General features: G+C 52.5%; 2 long non-coding RNA genes across 2 annotated transcripts; one reads left to right on the forward strand and one right to left on the reverse strand.

Moving 5' to 3' along the window:
* The first annotated feature begins 1,639 nt into the window (after positions 1–1,639).
* On the forward strand, positions 1,640–15,573 carry LOC122681206. The gene is made up of 2 exons (XR_006336903.1): positions 1,640–1,997; positions 14,421–15,573. It is a non-coding gene; the product is annotated as an uncharacterized LOC122681206 (long non-coding RNA).
* Positions 13,512–18,394, reverse strand: LOC122681207. The gene is made up of 3 exons (XR_006336904.1): positions 18,060–18,394; positions 16,850–17,042; positions 13,512–13,660 (listed from the first exon to the last, which is right to left on the reverse strand). It is a non-coding gene; the product is annotated as an uncharacterized LOC122681207 (long non-coding RNA).
* Positions 18,395–21,483: the final 3,089 nt, after the last annotated feature.

Here is a 21,483-nt window from a genome sequence, read left to right on the forward strand (position 1 = left end):
AAGAATACTCAGACCAAGCCCCTGTCCCTAGTTGGGCTCAGTTCCCTCCTCTGTAATGAAGGGGGCTCTCAGCACACCTCAGCACATCCCTCATCTGCTGCATCAGGGTCTTGTAGTTCAAGCTGCAGATTTAGCTCCTGACCTTTACAAGCAGGGGGAGAGGAATTTAATTCAGAAGCTAAAGTACATCCACCACTGGCAGTGCCACTATAAATATACAGGCCGCTCACTCACCAGAGCGCCCAGGTGGCTCAGGGAGAGAACACACCCCACCAAGTGGTACATTTACCCCTCTGGGCCCCTTCAGGTTAACCACAGCCCCCTGTGGCTTGCCAAAAACATCTGCCCATATGTTTCCTGGATGACAAGGGAGCAGCAAAGGGCCTGGGATGGGAGGGGTCCGCTGGAAGCTGAGGGCCTCCAGGAGGTCTAGAACAGGAAGCGGGTGGCAGGCTGGTCTGCAGGTGTGGGACAGGGTCTCACAGATTTCTGAGCACCAAGGCAGGGGTCCTGCTCAGGGTGGGCTAAGATTCCCCTTTGTAGAAAGGTAAATTTCCAAGGAGGATGCCCAGCAGAGACTGAATTTAGAGCTTTTGCTTATTTATTTATTTTTTTAATGTATTCATTTTTATTCATTTGGCTGCATCAGGTCTTAGTTGCAGCATGCAAACTCTTAGTTGCAGCATGTGAGATCTAGTTCCCCAACCAGGGATCACACCTGGGGCCCCCGCATTGGGAGCATGGAGTCTTAGCCACCGGAACACCAGAGAAGTCCTAGAGTTTTCATTTCTTTAGAGAAAGACCTTGCCCCTTACATGGCAAAATGGGTGAGGACAAGAAATTAGCTTGAAAAGCCCTGGACTTGGCATCCCTTGGAAAAGGAGATGAGCCCCCTGATGGTCCAAGGAGTAAGCAGAGGGCACAGAGGGGCAAGGTAACTCAGGGTGCCCAGAGAGTGCTGCCCTTAACCCTGGTGAGAACCCCCACACTGGTCCTTCCGGGCCGCGTTGGGTAAGGAGTTGGTGAGACCAAGGAGATATGTCCAGCCAGTTGACCCACAAACTGTGTGACCCTCGGCAGGTTACTCAACCTCTCTGATCCTTCATTTCTTCCTCTAAAGTATGATGTTATGTGAAACTTTTACAAGGTTGAATCACAATAAATACTGAATGAAAACAGCTCTTCTAGGGCACACCGTCTTCTTCGAGGGCAGCATTCCCAGGCCCGAGGGGTGGCCCAGGGCTTCTGTCTGCAAGCTGCTTTCCTGGGCAGCTGCGGTAGCCAGAGTCCCAACAGAAAAACAAGAGTCCAGGCCAAGTGATTCCACAGGGAATTAATGTAGGAAGGAGCAGATGAAAACCTAATAGAAGCGACAAGAAACCGCTGCTTCCCTCAGGCTGGAGGGACAGAGGAGGCAGGGCAAGATCCGTAGCTAAAACCAAGGAGGAGACACCGTCTGCCCGGGCTACCGAGTTGCAGACACGGTTCATAGCCGAGAGCCTGGAGGTACCCGGCCGTGTTTCTCTCCTCCCGTGGAGGGGGAGGCGGTGCCTACCTCCCTTCCCCGCTTCCCATTGGCTGAACCTAGCGGGGATGCCCGCGTGCAAGGGACCCTGGGAAATGTAGTCCATAGGGTCGGGCCAGGCAGCCCTGCGGAGCAGGGTGGGGGGGCGGGGGGGTGGACCTGATGGCTGTAGCTGATGCCCAGCTGTACCGTGGGGCGGAGAAGTGCTGCTCTGCCTGCCCGAAGGCAGCGGGTTTGCCTCTGCTGAATCTTCAAAGCTCCTCGATCCACACATCGGTGGAGGGTAAGTCTGGAGAGAGAAGCCGCTGTCACCCCTCACCAACAGGAGGGAGAACGGGAGAATGACCTTGTGGGCACTTCAGGTCACTTGACCCCAGGCCTGGGGAGCTAGTACGCTGGATCCCAACCCTGACCTCCCCGCACGGTGGCTCCTGAGCCGCCCTGCTGGCCACAGCTGGGCATCTAACTCCAGGTGAGCGGAGCGCCGCCAACACGGAGGGCGGGGAGGGGGTGAGGGAAAGGTGGTGGGGGGTTGGTAATAGCAGTTGCTGCTGGTGAAGTCTTTAGGAGTCTAGGCGCTAAGCTTCATGCTTTAGATGGACAGTTTCATCTATTCTAATAACCCGTAATACGCACCAAGTATATCCCCATAAAACCCAGGGGGAGAATTTTTTTTATCGTCAAAAAATTTTAAAAGTATGTCCCAGGTGTCCACAAATAACTGAGCAAAGTCAAAATCCTAAAACTGAAAAATGGGAACCTCCCAGAAGGTCTGAGCACGTGTGGTGTGACTGTTTGAGGCCAAACAAGACCTTGGGGTCAACATAATTTTCTATTAGGTAGATAGAGAACCATTCACTTTGGCCTGTGTTCTATGTAATAAAGCGGGCATCAGCAACCCCTCTGTTTTCCTTCAGTATTTATCGTGATGCAACGTTGTAAAAGTTTCACATGACATTATACTTTAGAGGAAGAAATGAAGGATCAGAGAGGTTGAGTAACCTGCCTAGGGTCACACAGTTTGCCCATGAGAGACAGCATGTTACTCTGTGATGGAGTGGCTGCTAATGGACCCCTCCCCCGCTACTATTTCTCCACCTATCCAATCAGGTCCAGGGTGCCTGGTGCTGAGCTGAGGTAGCAGGCAAGGTGGTGATGTTGGATGTTTATATTCTGACAGCATCCCAAGGCCAAATATAAACTGGGCAATGCCCCAGAATGTGATGCTACACTGCCTCCAGGTCATGATGGTGAGCACACTGTGTATAGACCTAGCAGGGTCAGTGTGAACCCCAGTGGTCAGCTCTCAGAAGCCTCTCTGGCTCTCCCTGACTTTTCCCTTTAAGCCAGTAAGAAGATGACAGCAGGAAGAGGCTATGGGGCTCTCCAGTCTCCCTTGCCCTGCAGGCCCCAGAGGGGTTGGGTGACTTGTCCAAAGTCACACAGGTGGTGGAGGATAACCCCATACCACACGTGCAGCTGCAAAGTCATTTCATGCCTGCTTCCTCTCTCCGTCTCTGAAATGATGCCCCTTCACTGCTCGAGTTTCGGTGGTTCAAACCTAGAGGGCAGAATGGGTGGGGTTGCATTTTTCACAAAGGCCTTCACAGGTCACAGGCAAGATTTTGCTTGTGAACTGAAAGTAGGAATTTATTAAGTATGGTTTAGGCACTGCTCTCTCCCTCCTCCCCAACCCAAATACATCAGGATCTTTTCTCCTGCCCCCAAAATTATACAACAGGGTGGAAAAGAGGAATCTGTTTCGTTTTCCCACTCCTGGTGGGACATTTCCCCAAAAAGGCAAGTCAATCATCGGACGATTAGGAAGAGGGCAGCTCCCAGTCTCATGGCTGCATGAGATACAGGTGGACGAGACGAGAGCTCAGCTTGAGTCCAAGGCCTTGGGCTCCAGGCCTTTTGTCCACCAGGCCTCTCATCCAGGCCTCAGCCGTTTCATCAGGGGGCCGGGGGTGGGGGGGCCACATCTTTCAGGTCCTTCTAGGAGGATTAACATTCTGCTAGGAGTCACGTACTGAGAGGTGCAGCAGTGCTAATACCTGAGTTCACAGCTAATGAGCTGCAGGGAGCAGGAGGCTATTTCAGTGCACTCAAAGATGGGCAATCTACTTGAAAATGAGGCTATTTCTGAATGCAAGGATGATATTACATCAGAGCACTTTGGCTGCTTAAAAAGCACCCCCAAACTCAGTAGTTTAAAACAACAGCCATTTACTTAGCTCATGATTCTGCAAGTTAGCAGTTTGGGCTGGGCTCACTCCTGTGGCCTGTGGCAGGGTTTGCCTGGCCTGGCTGACGTGTCCAGACAATGGCTTGGCCAAAGTGTATGGCTTCATCCTCACAGGGAAGCCTGGGCTTTATATCTTTTAGCTGGCAGGATCCCAAAACAAGAGCCAGGGGTTTCCCTGGGGGCTCAGTGGTAAAGAATCTGCCTACCAATGCAGGAGACACGGGTTCGATCCCTGATCTGGGAAGCTCCCACAAAGCCTATGCTCCACAACTGTTGAGCCTGTGCCCCAGAGCCCGGGAGCTGCAACTACTGAAGTTCATGCATCCAGAGCCTGTGCTTCATAACAAGACAAGACACCACAGTGAGAAGCCCATGCACCACAACTAGAGAGTAGACCCTGCTCACTGCAACTAGAGAAAAGCCTTCAGAGCAACAAAGACCCAGCACAGCCATAAGTAAATAAATAAAAATAAAAAAAGACCAGAGCGGAAGAACTCAAGGTCATAGTCACTGCGACTGTATTCCACTGCCAAGGTCAAGTGACAAGGCCAAGCCTGATTTGAGGATTGAGAAACTGGCTCCAGCTCTTCATGGGGGAAGCTGAAAAGTCACATCCCAAAGGGGCATGAACACAGGGAGGAAACAAGGACTGTTACCATGTCCCCAGATGTCCTTTCTAAAGTCTTCTAGGAACAAAGTAGAGACTCCTGGCAAAAATAAAAATGTTGTAGAATAGTCCACCCAAGCAGAGATTCTGTGGCATCAGCCCAGTGTGCATCTACTAAGTGCAAACTGTAAGTCTTAGCAGTGTTGAGCTGGAGACCCTGAGTCCTGGTGCACAACAGCAATTGTTAAATCCTCTGGAATTTTGTGAGCCCAGTGTTGAACCATCACAGCTCGAAACTGGCCATGGCGGGAGTATTTACACCCTGGGAATCAGCAAGCACCACAAATTAGGGAACTGAGTTAGCAGGACACCACTTGTTCAGTCACTCAGTCGTATCTGACCCTTTGCAACCCCATGGACTGCAGCACGCCAGGCTTCACTGTCCTTCACTATCTCCCAGAGTTCGCTCAAACTTATGTCCATTGAGTCAGTGATGCCATCCAACCATCTCATCCTCTGTCATCCCCTTCTCCTTCTGCCTTCAATCTTTCCCAGCATCAGGGTCTTTTCCAATGAGTCTGCTCTTCATATCAGGTGACCAAACAAACACTACCATAACACTTTCTCTCCCAACCTAATGAATAAGATGGACAGATACGCAGTGAAAGATTATAAGACTAATCAGAACAGGCTGAGTGCAGTGCAAGACAGAAGTCAAGAGACCAGAGACGCAAAGGGAAAGGAAGTCGTGGCTCCCGGAGGTAGACTTGGGGTAAGGAAGCCATTCTGGGGGAGCTGGCCTTTTCTCTGGGCCTTGAAGGGTGAATAATGGGAGGCGAAGCTGCAACAGGAGTGAGGGGTGCAGGCAAAAGCAGAGAGCGGGGCTTGAGATCACAGAGCATCGTTTAGTCTGAACTTGGCTTCCGGTGATGGTCAGAAGTTTACTGATCCCATCTCAATCTTGGGAAATAAGTGATCCAGGCAGGCACGTGGCCCTGCCCCCCACTAGCCCTTCCCCCGCCCTGTTCTAGAATCTCAGCGAACAAGTGCACAACCTTTTCTCTCCTCCTCCTCTAATTGGCTGCAGTGGGCAGTCCGTACACCCACCTGGATTTGACACCTGACTGTGTGCGCTTGGACAGGTTGCTTAACCTCTCTGAATCTTTGTTTCCATGTCAGCAAAATGGAGCAAAAGTAACTGCAGGGTCCCTGGGATTCAGGGGCTGATGACGGTGCAGAACTTAGCATGGTGGCTACCCATAGAGTGGACACTCAGGGGGTAGTGTGTATGAGAGAGAGAGACAGACAGGCAGGCAGGCAGACAGAAAGATTGGTTCTTCCCTCCTTGCTAGGCCCTGACCAAGCCCATCTCAGCCTCCCTCCACCCACTCTGGGAGGGTTGGGGGGCAAGGCCACTCTCCTTCCCAGGCTTGCAGGGTTGGGGGAAGAAGGCCCCGGGAGACCTGGCCTTGTGTTGGTTGATTCTGCGTGAGCAGCCACGCTGAACCTTGGCCACTTCAGTCCAGTTCACTGAAGTCGCTGCTTCAAACAAAGCATCCAGGGGGACTCCTGGTTGCAACCCCCCAGCTTGTCCGCCTTGGTCCGCGTTCAGGAACCCCATGAGGGGATATGGCTGCCACATTTGCCTGGAAAGACCTCTTTAGGAAACAGCACCAGCCCCTCCAGGAACAAGTGGTGGGGTGTCTGGTTGGGGCAGGACCTGGATACAAGCCCAGGGGGTGTGAGGGCTGGAAGTCGGCTGGGTCAGTGATCCAAGCAAATATTTGGCTCAAGGCTGACCTTGAAACTCCATCACTGGGTCCTCGGAATGTGGGTCCTCGGAATGTGGGGTCAGGCTGCTCTCCCCCGCCTCCCCCTCACTGCAGGGACAGGTGTTTCTAGCCCGGAGCGACCCCCACCTAGAGTTCCTGCCTTGCACACTCCACCCCAGTGGCTTCCCTACAAGTCAGAGTCTCCCCCAGAGTGAGGCGTGAGGGCTGCCAAGCATCTGACACTGCGTATTCATTGGAAGGACTGATGGTGAAGCTGAAGCTCCAATACATTGGCCACCTGATGCAAAGAACTGACTCATTGGAAAAAGACCCTAGTGCTAGGAAAGATTGAAGGCAGGAGGAGAAGGGGACAGCAGAGGATGAGATGGTTGGATGGCATCACCAACTCAATGGACATGAGTTTGAGTAAACTCCGGGAGTTGGTGATGGACAGGGAGGCCTTGCGTGCTGCAGTCCATGGGATCGCAAAGAGTCGGACATGACTGAGCAGCTGAATTGATTGATTGATCCCTCCTGGAGAGAGGCCTGCTTACTTGCCCCCACCCCTAACATCCCAGCCCGGCTCTCAGTCCCCCAAGCTGGCGAGGATGCCCCCTCCAAGCCTCTGAGGGAGACAGCCTCGGAGGCATGCGAGGGAGCTGGACACACATCCCCCAGGTCCCCTGCGATGGAGGAGGCCCCCCATGCTTCCTTAGAAAGCTGCTGAGCACGGCCTCAGCCGAAGCCAATAGCGTGGCACTGCCTGCCCCGGTGCTTTGTTCCACTTCCTGGAGGGCTAAAAATACCCTGGCACTGCCAAGGAGCCCGGGGGAGCCGGCAGCGGGAGCGGTGATCAGGCACCTGGCACAATTAAAAGGAGAAATGCAGTCACTCTTTCAGAGCAGAATGAGCCGGCTTCCTTTCCCCTGCCCACTTGGTCCCCAAGACTCTCCCTTCTGTTTCCTCCTCTCGCCATCGAGGGGGCTTCCCTGCACCCCTGCTGCACCCCTGCTCCCTTCCTCCTTCCTCCCGCTGAACCCCCTCCATCCCAGAGCAGATGACTGGGCTCTGACACATGTCAAAACAGCCGCTCTCCTGCAGAACACCCCGGAAGCCTCACGTTCCTCCAGCAAAGCTGTGATTAGCACCCAGGCTTCAGATGGAAATCCCTTAGTGGGTGAGAACCCAGGGGCTTCAATTCAAGAGTTGGGTCTTGACATCTGTCTGGCCTCAGTCAGGCTTCATCTTCTCAGGACCTCAGGCCTCTTTGAGAATCTGGTGAGAGGTCCAACCCCAGAGTAGCCTTCTCCAAGCAGTGGGAGGGAATGCACGATGGTCAGAGCCCCATCCAGGACCCCCCATACCCCCCCAAGTGAGGAGCCCTCCGTGTGTTGGAAGCCAGGCCCTGAGTAACACCCTGAGATGGACGATGGGGAGGGGTGGGGGTGTGGGTCAGGGCATGCAGACAACCGACGGGGCGAGTGTGGGGGAGAGGACCAAGGGCTATGGGATGGAGGGCTGGAGGGGCCAGGACAAACCGGGGTGCAGAAAGGAAGAGGGCGCATTCGAATGGGATTTTGAAGGACAGACAAAATTTAACCAGAGAGAAAATGTAGGGTTAGAGAAGGGCATGAAAAAATAGGCTGTCTGGAAGCAGGAGCAGCCAAAGGACTTGCATAGGGCTTGAGGGGCGAGCGTGTTGGTTTTCTATTGCTGCGTAACAAGGAACACACGCTAGTTATCTCACAGTTTCCGTGGGTCAGGAGTGAGCACAGCTCTGCTGGATTCTCTGCCCACGAGTTGCAGAAGGTGTCTGTGGAGCTGTGGTACCCCTGAGGCTTCGAGGGGCAAATCTGCCTCCCGCTTCATCTAGGTGACTGGCAGAATCCACTGCCTCACAACTCCAGGAAACAAGGGTCCCAGGTTGCTACCAGAGGCCACTGTAGTCTCCTGGAAGCCTTCTCATCCCATAAATTGGCTGAGACCAAATCTTATATGAGATAACCTAATCAGGGAAGCTACATTCTGTGGTCAAACAGCCAGTCACAGGTCCCACCCACACCTGGGGGAGGGGATCACACAGAGGGGTAAAAATAGGGGGTGGAGTTCACCAGGCCATGGTAGAATTCTGCTGACCACAGTAAGACTTAGCTGGAAGACAGGGTCAAAGTCCAGTTGAGAAGCCCCTTGATTCAGTGGGAAACAGGAAGCCCTGAAAGGGGCTGGGAGGAAAGGATAAAAGCAGAGGTACAAGGTCAGTGCCCTTTGGGAAGGCAGTTGCCATGGTTTAGGGTCCACTTGGCTGATTCTGATTTCCTTCTGGCCTCTACTCAAGTAAGTGATCAGTAAGTCTTCCCTGTCTACCTGACAGGAAATGCTCACCTGCCTCTTCTCCCAGCTCCTCACTCAGCCTTATTGTCGCACAGCCTTTACCACCACTGGCCCTGCTCTGTGTTTGCCTATCTATCTGCTCACTGTCTTTCTCTCCCTCATAGATTGCAAGAATTCTATTTGGCTTACTGCTGTATCTCCAGCCACATGAGCAGTGCCTGGGGTATAGTACATGCTCAATAAATATTTGTCTGTCTCTCCAGACAGAATGAATGGATGAATGAATGGGTTCAAGAAATTCTGGCAAGAGACTTGCTAGAACTGCCTATGATTAAAATTCAGCAGCGGAAGAAGGCTGCACTGAGGTTTGTGTTGATGAGTTGGGTGGTGATGCTCACCGGCATCTCTGTGGGAAGGGGATGAACACAATGGAAAGTGGACACTGAGTTTAGCTTTGGTTGAATGGATCTGAGATGGCTGGGAGCAGCCAGGTTGGGATAGCTAGTAGGCAGTTGGAAATGTGAGATTCAGAGTTCATAAGATGAGTAGGGAACGGGAATAGATTCTGCAGTTAGTGCTCATAGGGGACAGATAAGTCATGAGGTTAAATGACAGGAGAGAACCAACGAAGCATCTGGAAAGAAGGAGTCCATCTGAGAGGTAAGAGGAGATGGGGGGTCTGGGGCGGGGCAGAAAAGTTCCTGGAAGAAGGTGGTCCATGTTCAGTGCTGCAGAGAGGCCAAGCAAAGAAGACAAGAACCAAAAGACTTTGGTAATGAGGGGCCGCTGATGACCATGTGAGAGCAATCTCAGAGGCAGGAGGGATTCCAGGTCAGTGAGAGGCTGCAAGTGGTACCAAGTACCCCTCAAGGAGGAACCTGGGGTGACAACAGCCATGATCGCGAGGAAGGAAGGAAGTAGAGAACAGGTCCCAGGGTAAGGAAGGATGTTCTGGGACAGCCGAAAAGCCCAGACTCAGACCCAGCTCACTCACCGGAATGTTCCCTGTCCTGCCCCGCCCCCACCCAGCCATCAACACAGAAGGAACCGAGGAAAGGAGGGACTTGGGTGGAGAACACATGCCGGTCCCTTGAACCTGCCCCGGCCTTGGGCTTGAACTGCTGTTGAGAGAAGCTTAAAAGGGAATCCTCGGGGGGAGCTCAGTGACTGAGGGCTCCTGGTTACTCACGGGGCATTCTGGTCTCACCCGTTCCCTGGGGCTGGAACCCACTGGGAGGAAAGGAGGAGAACAGAGGTACAAGGTCAGTGCCTTCTGGGAAGGCAGTTGCCATGGTTCCAGGGAGGTGGATCAGGGGCTGTGGCCATGGGGATGGAGAAGAAAGACCCAGTAAAAGACTGGTGGCAGATGGCGGCATCTCCCGTCCACGGGCTCTTCCACAATATGACCTCGACACACCCCTACCGAGAGTCTCTCCACCCTGACCCTGGTGGCCATTGTGACTCGACCAGTAGAGTCTGGCATAAAGCACAGCGATGACCTTATCCTTGGGGTTGGACCTCACGGCTGGATGGAACCATGCAGCTTCTGAAGGTTCCTCTCTCTGGGAACATGTGTCTTCGTAGCCCTGAGCCACCACTTAAGTCTGATTAACCTAAAACAACCACAAAGAAGGCCCTTCGACCTGGCCTCAGCTGAACTCCCAGCTGACACATACTGGCCACACCTCTCACCAAGGCTCTTGACAGCCAGGGCTCTTGACCTTCATCCGCCTTGTTCCTGTGGTGGATCATAAGGCCCAGCCTACCCCACTCCCCCACCGGCCCTGAGAAGGCTGACTTTACTCCCCCAGGGCCTAGAGTGAGTGATAGGCAAGCAGGCCCTGGGCAGGGTGTCACCCCTGAGCCGGTCCCCATAGTGGTGGACACAAGTCACCTGCCAGCTCCTAGACCCCCACCCACTCCCCTCCAGGAAACATGAAAATCCAGAGACCATCCCAGGCCCCGCTGCACTCCAGGAAGAGAGACTGGGCAGCCGCCCAGAATCACACAAAATGGACTTTGGGCTGATTGCCCAAGCTGGACCAATGCCCCCACCTTCTTAGAAAGGGCACTCTTTCCGGAACCAAGGCCACAGCTTGTCACGAAAGCCAGATGTTGGCAGAGCAGGACAGACAGATGGGAGGGGCCACTTGAGGTAGATTGGGCACCTCCCTGATGCCTCCCCAGCCTGTCATTTGGGGGCAGAGAAGGCAGTCTTCAAGTGCAGGGAGTAAGTCGTTATGGAGGACAGTTCCAGTTGCTTCTGAGAACAGGCTACAAAGGCACTGGGGACTCAACCTCCAAATCTCAGTCTTTAGCAGTGAGATAAACAGAGTTTGGGGAACATCACAAGATGGTCCTCTTTAGAGCAAAACTGGTAAGTGGAAATCAGGAAGAAAATGTTTCACATCCTGTGCTTGTTTTAGGATACATGTAACCGGCCATTTAGGATAGGGTTCGATTTATTATTTAAGTTGACTTATTTTCAGTTTGATGGTATCACCACCTCAATGGACATGAGTTTGAGCAAGCTCCAGGAGATGGTGAAGGACAGGGAAGTCTGGCATGCTGCAGTCCATGGGGTCACAAAGAGTCGGACACAACTGAACGACTGAACAACAATTCTCAGCTATCCATTCTTTTAAATAATTTTGTAAAATTTATCTTTGGCTATGTTTGGTCTTCCTTGCTTCACAGGAAGGAAGACCTTGTTGCAGAGAGCAGAGGCTACTCCCTAGTTGCGGAGTGCAGGCTTCTCATTGTGGTGGCTTCTCTTGTTGTGGAGCACAAGCTCTAGGGCATGTGAGCCTCAGTAGTTGTGGTGCACAGGCTGAGTTGTTCTGCGGCATGTGGGATATTCAGATCAGGGATTGAACCTGTGTCGCCTGCATTGGCAGGCAGATTCTTTACCACTGAGCCACCAGGGAATCCCTGTCCATTCTTTTAACAAATATTCATGGAACATCTAATATGTGCCCATCTCCCAAAAAGAGAAAGATGTGCTTTCATGAATACATATATGTGAGAATATGCAGAAGCTATCTCCAGGACAGTGGTCCTCAACCAGGGTCCCCAGGGACGTTTGTCATTGTCTGGAGATAATTTTGGCATCTGGTGGGTGCTGCTTGTATCCTACAATGCACAAGACTGTCCCCATGACATAGAACCATTTGGTCTGAAATGCCGTTAGGGCTGACACTGAGAAACTCTGGGCCTGGAAAGATGAACATAACACAAGAAACAGGTGAGTGATGGTTACCTGTGGGGCAGGGGAGCTGGGAGACCAGGATACATGGAGGTGTGAGATGATTCTTCTCCACTGTGTGCTGTTTTGAACCATTTTGTAGAATGTCTTACCATCCGCATGTTTTCCTTATTTTCTAAAAGGAATAACTATGACTTGTAGCTGTCCTATTTGGGAGCCTTCTCCTGGTTGTTGGGGCAAAGGAATTTGAAGAGGAGGTAGTCCCAGGGCGTGCACAGTCCGGGGCATCTGCAGTTGTGGGCCATCCAGCCTCCTGTGGTCCAGGGCTCCTCAACTTTGCCCACTGACACTGGGGCCCTGGTCACTCTTTCCCATGCGCTGTTGGGTGTTCAGCAGCATCCCTGGCTTCTGTCCACTCCATGCCAGGAGCATTCTCCCCTTCACTATGACAGCCGAGCATATTTCCAGATATTCCCAAATGTCCAAGGGGAGGCTGGCAAGGGGCAAAATCACGTCTGGTTTGGAACCACTATGCCAAACCCACTCTGCAAATCCAAACACAGGGAATTTCCCTTTCACTGACCTCACACACTTACAGTGGCCCGGCTGCATCCTCAGAGGGTCACAGAACCATGCAAACCAGCACAAGGACGTGGAGTGAGCAGAAGCGTGGGGAGCAGAGAGTGAGGTTTCGGCCACATGTGGAAACTGGTGCTCCTCAATCCCTGAGACAAAAGGGGTCTCAGAACTCCTCTGAACCATTCACCATTTCACTGAGGAGGAAATAGAGCAGAGAGGTGATGTGGCCAGAGTCACACAGTGCATGACGACTGGCGACACTGGGACCACTACTCCCTGGAGCATCCCGAGATGTCCCTGGGACAGAACATTCTCCTTGTTCCTCATCCACTCCCTGTTCTATGGGCACCCTGGAGTCTCCTGGAGCACTCTCTTAAAAGTGGACCACCTAAGAGGGTGCAGGGCTAGCGTCCTGTGTTTTCCACATTTATCCTGCCTTTCTTAATAAACTGTTCCCAGGCAGCACTAGCTTCAGTATGAACTGGCTTGTTTGTGGACACAGAGTTGTCTCCCAAGGGTTCCTTCTGAGGCCACAGGAGCTGGGACCTGGGGAGAGCTGGTTTACAGAACCCTCTGACATTTCAGTGACAGAGACCAGCAGGAAGGAATGTCTGAGAATCAAAATCCACCTAGTTTCAGCTCCCTGGGGAAAGGCAAGTCAGGGTGAGCCTGGCTTTGACAACAAAATCAGCCAAGCCGTCTGGTTCCTTCTCTCCTGGTATGAAAAGCCAGGCTGCTTTTTTCATGGTGAAGAACATAGGCTTGGAAGCTGGACTGCCTGGGTTTGTAATCCTCTTCTGCTACTTTCTGCTGTGTGGTCTCAGGCAAGTTACTCAACCTCTCTGAGCCTGAGTAGCTGCATCAATAAATGGCCATAACAGTGACCGCTTCATAGTATCGTTAGAGTCAGCTAAGATAAAACAGATGACATTTTTAGCACAGTTACCAGCACATTGTACCTACAAGTTACGTGATTCCACTGCTATTGCTGTATGATTCATTCTAAATATAATTAGGAATACAGTGTTTACAAATATAATGATATAAATATAATAATACCATGGCTCATGGGCCCAAAACAGGTTTTCACAAATAAATTCCATCTGGGGACAAATGGGCTGGAAAATGAATGAGACATTCCTGGTCATTTGTATGACATTCCCCCCACCTCCCTTCCCATATTGGAAAACAAGAGGCACTTTTAAAAACAAATTTTAATGGTGTCCTAGCTCATCTGAACAGGACACAGTCGCCCTATTCTTGGTTTCGGCTGCTTTCCAGCTGCGGTGTTCTTCTCATTGATCAGAGAGAAATCCCCAAGGCCTGGCAAAGGAAGCTTTTAATTGCTCTGGATGGACCGATTTGGGGCTTAGCTGCTCAAGCATATAATTGACTGAGAGAGAGGGAGAGAGGATGAATTACTTTGAGATTGCTTTGAGATAAACATGTAGTCAGACCTCCCCCTCCCCAATCTGACCTAAAAGAGACCCTCTCGCCTGTCTTCCCCAGCTCTGGGGCTAGGAGGCCCGAAGCAGGAATCGTGTTTTCCTGCTTTTATCAAAATAACGATGGGTGATGATAACCACCGCTATCCTTCATCATCTGCATTTGCTGTAAGTTGGATTTCCCTAGGAGAAGACCTGAGACAAACATGGAGTCAACCTTCTTTATTTGAAGGGAAGCCTGGAGGGACCAGGAAGGGAGAGGGAAAGTGAGTCAGAAAATGGGAGTCGGCCAGTAAGGGGTGTGTTGTCAAGCGCGTAACCACTGGGGCCCCTGGCACTTAACCCCCCAGGGAACTGTGGGGGCCGGTACAGAACATAGACTTCAGCATTGGCTTGTTCAAGGGACAAGGGAGCTGGGGGAAATTATATACCAGCCCACTTGGTCACAGCCTCAGGGCTGCTCCTGGTGCAGGGGAGTCAATTCCCTGGCACATGCAGCCATCCCCAGGGTAGGCAGCCAGAGGAAGGGTGACAGAGACGGGGCGGGGGGGAACCCTCTGGAAAGGGAATGTGTGGGGTGAAGGGACACTGAGAGACTCAAATAACAAGCCCCCCAATAGGATGATTCTAGTAAGGGAACCACTGGCTGAAACGACCCGCTGTGGCCAGACATCACAGTAACCTTTTATATGACTTGTCTTACAACAGGAGGTCCTGGTAAGAAACACAGAACTAACAAGCAACCACCAACTGGAAGAATTCAGGAAAGGTCAAAAGGAGAGAGGAAACTCCAGTCCATGTGTCCTACCAACCTCCCAGGATTCTTCTGGCTGGAAGCCATCTTGGCTGAGTGGATGCAAGCATCACCAGGAAGGATTCCTGACTCAGAAGGATTGGCCAGAGACAACCCAGGAACAAATCCCATCACCATAAAACCTAAGACTGTGAGCCACGTGGCAGAGCCCTTCTCCTGGTTTCCTTAATGCTGCTGTTATCTGCCCGGGCACCCCTTCCCAATAGAGTCTCTTGTTTTGTCAGCACGTGTGTCTCCTCGGACAGTTCATTTCCGAGTGTTAGATAAGAGCCCACTCTCGGGCCCTTGGAAGGGATCCCCCTTCCTGTAACAATTCCCTGTCTCCCTACGCAAATATCCAAAGGATGTGTGACCTAACTGAATGTATTTAAGATAATCTTTTTTTGTCAATGAAATAGTTAATTATCTATTTATAACAAGTAACTTACTTGCCATCTGTGAGGTTGGCAAGTCATGATCACAGGTTATGTGTGACAACGTATTACTTTAGAAGAGTGCTCTCATCACCCTATCCTGTCACTCAATTTTTTGCCACCTCATCCACTGCACCTGTGGGCTCAGGGCCTCTGCCATCATCGAAGCCACCTTTTGAGTCATCTGAGTCGTCTAAGCACGTCTTCTCTCCCTTCTTGGTTCTCTGCGATGCAACATTTTTGAAATCTGTAGGATGCTTTCATGGGCATTTTTAGCCAAGCTTCGAGCACCTATTTGCATAACATTAGGGCAGCTGGCAGTCCCATTCATCGGAGGTGTCCCTGCCTGATCCCCATCCTGTAACCACAGATTGTGTGTTCTTAAGTGTCCTCAAAGGATCTGTGCGCACTCACACTGGAACCTATGACGCCATAGGATCGGTTCCAACCTGGGTTAAACTTACTAACCACCTCTCAAGCGGTTCCTCAGATGACCTTGGCCAGAAGGACCCATGCAAGTTGTTTTAGGCAGCATATCTCACTGGTTGTTCAAAAAATAATCACTAAAAGTATTCCACTACATGAAAGTATATGTGCTGTCTTTCTTGAAAATAAACAGCCTCCTGTTCCGGCATCATTTGGTGAGTGGGGAAATTCACAGTACATCCAAACAGAGTGCTTTTGGTGGTTCTGGGCATAAGCTCATGTAACCTCACTATCCCACCCTGTGAGGTGGGCTCTGGGATAGTTCCCATTTTATGGATGGGGAAACTGAATCTTGGAGATGGGAAGGGACTTGCCCAGAATCACTCAGGAAGAGGCAGTAGAGCTATCTGAATCCTGGGTCTGACTAAAAACAGGCGAGGGGAGGGCTGTGGGAGGCTGGATCCCTCTGGACTTGGGAAGGGCCCTGGGTGGAGAGGAGAACGCTGTGGAGCTAGACACCTTAGTCGCCCAGCAGGGGCACGGCCACTGAGCCTAAGGGCCTCCTTGTCTCCCAGGACCCCCTGACCCCACTGGAGACCACTCCAGTCCAGGCCTGGAGCCAATGGCTATGTGGGGGCACCATTGGTTCCCCAGGCTGGGGGCAGGGCAGGGTGAGGAAATCCAGTGGCCACATGTGCACCCCTGAGTCCTGGGTGTGTTTCTTCTCCTCTGGAAATCAGGATGAGAAGAGAGAAGAGGGAGAGATGGGGAGAGGGGAAACTGAGAGATGACAGGGCCCTGATTTCCCCTAAAGGGCCATGAGAGGGGACACGGTGCAGCCACGGCTGCCAGATCCCAGACAGAGCTGATCCTCCCAGGGGTGCCGGCCGTTCCACCAAAAGGCCTCCCCTGGCTTTGCTCTCATGTCTCTTCACAGCTGCAACATGCAGACAGTTCTCACAGGCAGGGTTTTAGTTTCACAAACATATGCTCAGAAAACGGTGCCTCCCGCCAGCGCCCCCCCCCCCCGCCCCCCCGCCACCGCCAACAGCAGCCACATCAGCAAATCATGCCACAGAGAAAAGGTCTGTTGCTAGCAGGGCTGGAAGATGGCAGGAGCCAAAGGCCACCCAGGTGGGATGCTCTGTTTTAAATTAGCCAGTGGCTGTCCGCTCCCTCAGGTACAGTAACAAAATTTGGGGGTGAGCAGGTTTGCCCCAGTTCATGAACATCTGATGGACGATCCCCAGAGTGTGAGGCTGGGACCATCCACGGCCACACACAACCTCCAGCTCAAGTAGCCCAGTGACCTCAGGACAGACCGCAGAGGACTGGGCGAGGTGGCTTCTGGGACCCGCCCAGCATGACAGGCTCTAATCCCATATTCTTCTGGTTTCTCCTTATAATGGCTCCACTGGGCCCCTGAGTGGTCCCTGAACTGTCTAAAAAAAGGAACACGTGTACTTTGTGGTGAGGGCACTTACCACAATTTAGTCTCAAGAAGAGACTGGGAGACAGCTGTCATCTCTGACAACCCTCTTCTTATGGGGTGGGGGCTCCCGCTGCGGGGATCTTGGTGAATGGTAGGCGCCTGCCTCCTGGAACAGTGGCGGGGGAGGGCAGGGACCTTGGTCCAGACAATGGGATAACCCTGCCCAGGGCTCCAAATGGCGTGACCTTGGGAAAGTTAACCTCTTTAAGTGTCCATTCCTCACTCACAGAAAGGGAACAACAACTTATAACAACTTGGTAAGCTATTGAGTGAAAACAGAGCAAAGCCCTAAAAATAATGCCTGACACAAAGTAAGTGCTCAACAAATATTAGATCTAATCTTCAAAACACCTTCAGAGGGTAAATTGGCATCTCATCCCCATTTCTGGGATGGTAAACTGATGCTTTCCTTGTGGCTCAGCTGGTAAAGAATCCACCTGCAATGCGGGAGACTTGGGAAGATCCCCTGGAGAAGGGAAAGGCTACCCACTCTGATATTCTGGCCTGCAGAATTCCATGGACGGTATAGTCCATGGGGTCACAAAGGGTTGGTCACATCTGAGTGACTTTCACTTTCACTTTCAAACTGGTGCTTAGAAAGGTTAAGGCCTGAAGTCAGAAAGAAAAACACCAATACAGTATATTAACGCATATATATGGAATTTAGAAAGATGGTAATGATGACCCTATAATCAAGACAGCAAAAGAGACACAGATGTAAAGAACAGACTTTTGGACTCTGGGAGAAGGTGAGGGTGGGATGACTTGAAAGAATAGTATTGAAACATTATATTATCATATGTGAAATAGATCACCAGTCCAGGTTCCATGCATAAGATAGGATGCTCAGGGCTGGTGCACTGGGATGACCCTGAGGGATGGGATGGGGAGGGAGGTGGGAGGGAGGGTCAGGATGGGGAATACATGTACACCCATGGCTGATTCATGTGAATGTATGGCAAAAACCACAATATTGTAAAGTAATCAGCCTCCAATTAAAATAAATAAAAAGAAAGAAAGGTTAAGCTCTCCCCTGGGCGCTAAGCAGTGAGGCCCGGAGTTCAAACCGAATCCAGAGGTGCCTGCAGGTTATGCTATGTAGATTAAATGCCTGTGTGCACCTACGAGATACACAGTGCAAGGTCCTGGGATACGGCTGTCACCAGACCCCGCCCAGCCCCGCGCCCTCGGTGGACGCTGACCTGGCCGGTCCTCGGAGCAGCCCTGGCTGCAGCCAGAGGGATGCCCATTGCCCTCAGGCGACTCAGGACTGCGGCTGGGCTGCTGACGTGTCGGGAAGGAAGGGGAAGCCATCGCCAAGGGTGGGGGGCACCCTCTTGGGGTGGCCGGAGTCTCCAAGAGCGCCCGCTGCACCGCTCGCTGCAGCTGGCGACCTTTAAATCCAGCTTTAAATAAACACTAGTCGGAGCTGGAGCAAACCCGGAGGGAGGCGCCTGTTAGGGAAGTCCCGCCGCCCCGGGGCTGGCTGGTGGCTAGTGCCGAGCCTGCCCGAGGCCGCCACGTAGCGGAGCCGGCCTTCCGGCCCCCTCCCAGTCCGGCCCGGCCCGGCCCAGCCCACTCCGCACACCGCTGTCAGTCAGCCTCGCGAGCATCACGGACTCCCGCGGGGATCCGGGAGGGCCTGCCCGTCAGGCCCCGCCCACTGCCGGCGGCTCTCACCGTAGCCCCGCCCACCGGCGCGGCCGACTCCTCCCCGGCTCCTGCCTCCACGTCCCTATTCCTCCGTCTGCTCCTGCGCCCGGTCCCCGCAGCAGCCTCCGCCTTCGTGCTCACACTCTCACAACACCCACCCCCCACCCCTTCCCCTGCCCAGAGCTTCAAGAGCATGCGCTCCAGCATCCGACTGGCTGCGTTCAAATCCCTGCTTGCTGGATCTGTGACTTTGGAGAAGTTACTTCATCTCTCTGGGCCCCCGTTTCTCCATCTGTAAAATGGGGATGATGGTAACAAGTGCTCACTCCATAAGGTTATTGGGGAGCTCAAATAAAATAACACAAATAAAGGGCCTGGCTTAAAAATCAGTGCCGATCTCGCATAGGATGGAAAGGGGCTAATCAGAATACAGAGCTTAATCATCCCAAGGAGAGTTAGGGTTGACCAAAAAGGGGGGCGGGGGAGGTCCTGTTTCCAGGGACAGGAATTAAGGCTTTGCTCTAGAATAGGCAGGAGGTGGGGGGAGGTGGAGGGGCCCCTCTCTGTCTTCTAGATACCACAAAGGCAGTGGAATTCCACGGTCTGTGCTTGTTTATCAAGCACTTATCAAGCACCATCTGTGTGCCAGGCACCGCCAGGGGAAACCACAGCCCCTGGAGATCAAGGAGCTCTTGGAGTGCAGCGGCACCTAGCAACACACTGCTGAAGGCAACAGAGAAGCACATAGAGCCACAGGAACAGGAGAGGAGCCAGCTCCAAGGCCCAGGGAACAGCTGGAAACCTCCCTGTCAGCGAGCTGGTCTCCAAGGAGGACCGCTCACATGGCAGAGAGCATTGTCAGCTCTTGAATATGTGGTAGGCCTCATTTGCTCAGCTGGGGAGACCGGCTGCATTCCTTAGCCCCATTCAGCTGATGGAAAAGTAGAGGCCCAGAAAGTAAGTAACATCTTCCCCAAGAGCAGGCTTTTAGTAAAAGGGTATTCTCTCAGATCCTAAAGAGCCAGTTCGCTCAGCTTCCAGGAGCTTACCAGAAGACCAGAGATGAGGGGGAGGAGAGAGGCTGGACAGATAAGCCAGGCTGGCTGGCCACAGGCCCGGCGCAGAGTCTGGACTTTGTCCTGTGTGGGCGCAGCGAGCCTGCACACAAGTGTCCACACCCCCACGTTGCTCCGCCAGCTGCAAGGCCAGACTTTGTCCCTGTGACTCCCAGGACTTCCTGAAACAGGGCTCCTCACCACGACACATGGCTTAAACTTTCTTAAAAGAAAGTTGTTGGAGAGAGCAAGGGCCATTCCCACCAAGAAATCCTTTCCTCATCTTCCTGTCTTTGTAGTGTCCACACAGGCATGAGGAGGATGAGGGAGTGCCATCATTTATTGGGCACTGGGTGAGCCAGGCCCTCTGCTGGGACCCTCACAAATATCAGTCCCCTCCATCCTTCAGATCAGAACCCTGGGGCAAGAGTCATGAACAGGAAGCCACCTGGAATGAGAGGACGGAAGCCTGGCTCTGGCTGAGCCGCGCAGACATCTCAGGAGGTTGGGGATGGGGGATTTGACTCCCCCCCCCCCGGCCCCGGCCCCCCCCCAGTGCTGCAGGCTGGGGAGGCAGGGGCCTCTCCTGGTTCACTTGGAGCCCAGGTGCGCCAGGGAGCAGGCACAGTGAGCTTCTTGGCAGGGTGAGGTCAGACCAAGCAGGAGACCCTGGCCAGCTTTGGCGCCTGGTAGGCAGACTTACTGAATAAAAAACGCAGGATGCTATTTACATTTGAACTTCAGATGAATCAGAAATAAGGTGTACTATAAGGTGTTCCATGGACTAGGGCTGTTGGAGTGAGAGACAGGGACAGATGTAGGATTTGATGAGGAGATAGGCTCTGGGGGATTGACCGTGAGCTGGATGCAGGAGCCAGGGAAATCAGGGATCCCCCAGGCTCCAGGTTTGCAGCAATTGTGTGGTTACTGGGACCACTGAGGGAGCAAAGGCAATGGAGCAGGGTCAGATTAGCGAGGGGAACCAGGGGCTCTGTTTCTGGCTGTTAAGTTGAAGGTGTTTATTTGAGCCCCATGTGGAGGTTGTGCAAGTCTGTGGCTTAAGGAAGGGACCTACTGGGGACCTCTCAGTATGTGGATGGAATCTGAAGCCATGGTTTTGGACGCAACCACCTGGAGCATGAGAGGGCAGAGACAGTGGTCCTGAACTTGACCTTGAAGACTCTCAATATTTGCAGGTCATCCAGAGAGGGAGAGGCAGCCAAAGAAACGGAGTCAGAGTGGCCAGGGAGGTGGGACAAAAGTCTACTGGGGCAGCAGACACAACAGAGAAGGGTGTTTCTAGAAGGCACGGGCAGACTGTGCTGAATACTGCAAGGAGGTAGGGAGCGGAAGCCAAGGCTGGCCTGCAGTGGACTGAAGGCAGAATTAGAGGGGAAGGTGCAGAGGGCCATCAAGAAATCCTGCAGTGTGGGTGGGGCTGGAGGCAGAGGGAACCAGGAGGCAGTGCGGTCCACACAGGATTCAATCCATAACTTTTGGGGTACATTCCTACCTGGAGGCATGGAGACAAACCTTGACCACTCCCCTCTAACTGGCAGTGGAACCCTGGACAAATTAAGTCAAATGGAAATGGGCTAAGGGCTTTTGCAAGTGTACTAAGTGACACAAAAGAGTGTGAGGGATGAACACACCCAACAACGTGGATGGATTTCAGAACTATTACAGAGTGAGAATCCCATGGAATGAGGAGCCTGGTAGGCTACAGTCCATGGGGTCCCAAAGAGTCAGACATGACTGAACAACTTCACTTTCTTTTTCTTTCTTTCTACTTTGTGAAAGAAGCCAGCCTCAAAAGAGTCTCTTCAGTTGGACACCATTTATGAGAAGGTAAAGAACCGGGACTCATCAAAGATGAAATAAAGATGAGAACCATGGCTGCCTCTGGGGGCAGTGTGGG

The sequence above is a fragment of the Cervus elaphus genome, chromosome 23, assembly GCF_910594005.1.
Source record: "Cervus elaphus chromosome 23, mCerEla1.1, whole genome shotgun sequence".
Classification (NCBI taxonomy): Eukaryota; Metazoa; Chordata; class Mammalia; order Artiodactyla; family Cervidae; genus Cervus; species Cervus elaphus.